Consider the following 3,935-nt stretch of genomic DNA (forward strand, 5'->3'; position numbering starts at 1 on the left):
CCCCCCCCCCAAAGCCACTGCAAACATCTGCATCCAGGGGCTTCCCAGCAGCACTGAGTCAGAACAGGACACAAGCCTGGTGGCTTGGGAAGCTGCTATAGGGCAAGGCCCAAATGCCTTGCTGATAAGCAGCTGGGGAGTTTCAGACCCAGGGCAGCTGCCTGCCAGATAAGATCCTTTCTCTGCCAACAGAGAAGAGGAATCTTAGGAGCGGTGTTAGAGGCAGGCCAGGCCGTGAGAGGGAAATCAAAGGAGCTGGAAATCCCCCAAACTCCCAGGACTACTAGGACTTGGACAGTGAAATAAAAACCAGAGATTCTGCCCAAATGTAAGAAGATGGAGCTGTAAAGGGGTAGATAAGTTGGGGGCAAGGGAGGTGGGCGGACCATGGATCAGAGGCTGTTAAAAAATGTTTAGATACCATAAAGATATGAACACTGACCCAAGGCAGCCACACTTCCAGGCAGACCATTCTAGGATCTATGGACTGCATTCTTCTTCCAACTGGAAGGGACCTGCACCATCTCTCCTCATCAGATCACTGGGCTGTACTTGTTTCTTTGGGCTGGGTTTTGCCTGCTTTTGCTTCTGTACCACAGTATTAAAATCCCCATCATGTGCCCTTGTCTTTATGAAAATACTTTTACAACAAACAATTGGTGGACGGGGAAGTTGGCATCGCACCCAGATTTGCATTCTATCTGCTTAAGCAGATGGTCGAAGAAACCCATTCTCTTGTAAGCCACCAGAGGTAAATTGTCTTTCTGATTCTCTATAGCATCAGAGAAACGGTGTAAATGGAATCATGACGGAAACTGCAGCGTGATTTTACATAACTTCTGAAAAGGGCCGTCCTGGCTCTCCCTCATGGGACGCTGCGTCCTCTCTGATTTCATTTGGAACCGATTTCTTTTCCTTCTTCAAACGGAAGTAAAAGTACGCAGGCAAACACTCGTGACGCTGCAGCAGAGTGGTGTGAGCAGTGTGACTACCCACCTGGCTCAGTTTCTTTTTCCTGCTCGCATCTCTTCAGATTTTCCACTGTTGACTAATCAATGTGGAAATTCTAAGGAACCAGAAGAAAAACAGAAATTAGAGTCAGACATCCGCTAGGGCTGAAGCAATCTTTTACGAATACAAGTTAACAATATCTATCAACTTATTAACTGTGCACATCCTTTGGCTCACTCAAACATCTAAAAATTTATACTATAAATAGGTTCACATAAGTTAAAAAAAAAATGTCCAGTAAAACATACTGTGTAAAAGTAAAAAAAATAAAAAATAAAAGAGGAAACAACTTAAGTGTCTGTTACTAGGAAAAAGAGTTAAATTATGATATCGACGCAGGGAGGAACTATACAGCCATTACAAAGATTCTGTAATGGCTGTAATGGGGGAGATTCTGTGGTACTGACATGGGAAAATGTACATACTCTGATGTTTAAAAAAGTGTAAAATTGTATATACTATTTTAGTAAAAAATGAACGTGATTGTTTACCCTTAGGAAAAAAGTACAGCGTTTGTGTACATACACACTTTTTGTATCTATATTAGAAAAAGGCAAACAGCAAACCCAAAACAGCGGCTCCCCCTGGGACTCAGAAACTGAGGGGAGAGGAAGGAAAGGCTTTCAATTTTTACAGGAACTGTTTCTGTTGCAGCTGAAAACTTTTATTAGAGGCACACACATCTTTCATAGTCATTATACACCCTGTTTAAATTCCAAAGTATCAAGAGTAAAGGCAAAAGAAATCTTTGGACAAAGACTAAGCAGGTTTACCATTGACAGAACTCCAAAACATTCTCCAATAGAAGAGAAAGTGAACACAGAGTATCATTGTGATTGTAGAAGCAACAGTGAGCAAAATTAGTAAGAATATTGGTACATTTAAACAAGTACCGACTGAGTGAGACAAGCTAAATGAGGAGGTAAAAACAGACTTCACGGTATTTGACAACAACAACGTGGAAGATGGAACCGAAATCAGATAGATATTCTAAGGTCCTCGATTATTCAGGACAAAGAAATGCTGTTTTATTTTAGATAACACTTCCATGATGAATACTGAAATTTTAAAAACAACAAAATATAGAAATAGAACACATGAGTCCAGCCAGTTAGTATGTTCCTGGGTAGAAAAGTCTAATTATCCTAAAATGCCAACCTTCCCAGATTACTATATAATCTTAATTAAATTCAAATAAGAATACCAATAGGTTTCTTGGATGGGGGAATGAAAAAAATTACGTTAGAGTTCATATGGAATAGTAAGTATTCAAGAAAATTAGCCAAGAAATAAAGAAAAGCATAAAAAGTAAAGAGGGGATTTGTCTTAAAATTTTAAAAAGTTATTATAAAGACATAATAATAAAAAGATACAGAATTAACAGAAGAATAGACAAATAAGTTGTGGGCTAGAATACCAAGTTCAGAAACATACCATAAAGGAACTTATTAATGACAAAGATGGATTTCAATACAAAACAGAAAAGATGGCGTATTTAATAAATGCTGCTGGCCTATCTAGAACAAAGCCTGATCATTACTCCTCAGGATGCACAAACATAAATTCCAAAGGGATTAAAGGTTCAGGATTAAATTAACTAAAACCATATAAGTATTAGAAAAACATGTACTAAAATATTTATGTAACTTTGAGGTGGGGAAATTATTCCTAAACAAGGCAAGAAATTCAAATACTATGAAGAGCAATACAGAAACAAATTAATAAATAATAGATTAGGGAAAACATTTGCAACACATATGGGATCTTTAATATATAAACACATTAAGCGCTCCTACGTGTGGTTGAGAAAAGACAAACAATTCATAGGAATATGGGCAAAGGAAATTCACAGATAAAGAAAACGAAAAGATCAGTTAACATGCAACAATGCTCAATTTCACTAAACAACATACAGAAGTAAGATGCTACTTCCCCATCAGCTTGGCCACAAATGAAACAAGAGCGATGGAGAGAGAGATGGACAGAAGAGAGAATTCCTAATACTGGTACAGCTTTAGGGAAATGAAAGTACTCACATATGGCTGGGGAGAACGTAAATTATTACAACTCTTTGTAAAGTAGGATTATATTATCAATCAAAATAAAAGTATGAATACTTTTTAACCTAGCAATACTATTTTTGAAAATATAATCTATAAAAGTAAAAGCACCAGTGAAGATATGTACATGAAGATATTTAACGCAGCAAGATTTTTAATAGGAAAAAATGGTAGTAACTCGAGTATCTGCCAAAGGAGAACTGGTTGAATATATTGTGGTACCTCTAGATCTACAGCCCTGAAGTTATTTAAGAGTGAACTGGATTTGTACCTACCCAGGATGTATTATTTAGTGGGAAAAATAAACTGTAAAATAACAAAGTACAATCCCACTTCTGGCAAAACACAATAACCACATACATACATACAATATCCATCTACACGGGAGCTCGGAGAGAGGTATGGAAGGATACACACCAAACTAACTGCCCTGGTTATCTCAGAAGGATGGAAATAGGGAGCAGGAGGAGAGGAGAGATCATAAACTTTCTCTGCATACATCTTCAAATTGTTCAGTTAGTTACAATCAGCACATGCATCTCTAGGGGAAGTCAATGAAGAAAGCAAAAACAACAACAAAGAAATACACACACGAGAGCAGAGACAATGCATGATAGTAAACTATGTCACACGCTACCCGTTCATCTTTACATGGGACAGTTAACTGTACTTCCTCTCACTTTCTCTTTTGGTCAAATAAAGAACAGGTCTTCCAAACTATCATTTTAACAGCTGGAAGACAATTTATCTAAAAAACATTTCTTTTGGCCATGCCCTGAGGCACGTCGTCTCTTAATTCCCTGATCAAGGATCGAACCCACGCCCTGTGCATGGCCAAAAGAAATGTTTTTTAGATAAATTGTC

At 37.9% G+C, this 3,935-nt stretch overlaps 1 protein-coding gene across 3 annotated transcripts in view; it reads right to left on the minus strand.

Annotated features, from left to right (window-relative positions):
* PKIG (protein kinase (cAMP-dependent, catalytic) inhibitor gamma) overlaps positions 1-3,935 on the minus strand; it is a 79,824-nt gene that overhangs the window by 22,962 nt on the left and 52,927 nt on the right. For all 3 annotated transcript variants that reach the window (XM_010840984.1, XM_010840985.1, XM_010840982.1), the window contains exon 2: positions 997-1,066. The gene's annotated coding sequence lies outside the window, so the exon portion shown is untranslated. The remainder of the gene's footprint in view (positions 1-996; positions 1,067-3,935) is intronic.

This window comes from Bison bison, unplaced genomic scaffold (assembly GCF_000754665.1).
Source record: "Bison bison bison isolate TAMUID 2011002044 unplaced genomic scaffold, Bison_UMD1.0 scf7180017864154, whole genome shotgun sequence".
NCBI classification, from domain to species: Eukaryota; Metazoa; Chordata; class Mammalia; order Artiodactyla; family Bovidae; genus Bison; species Bison bison.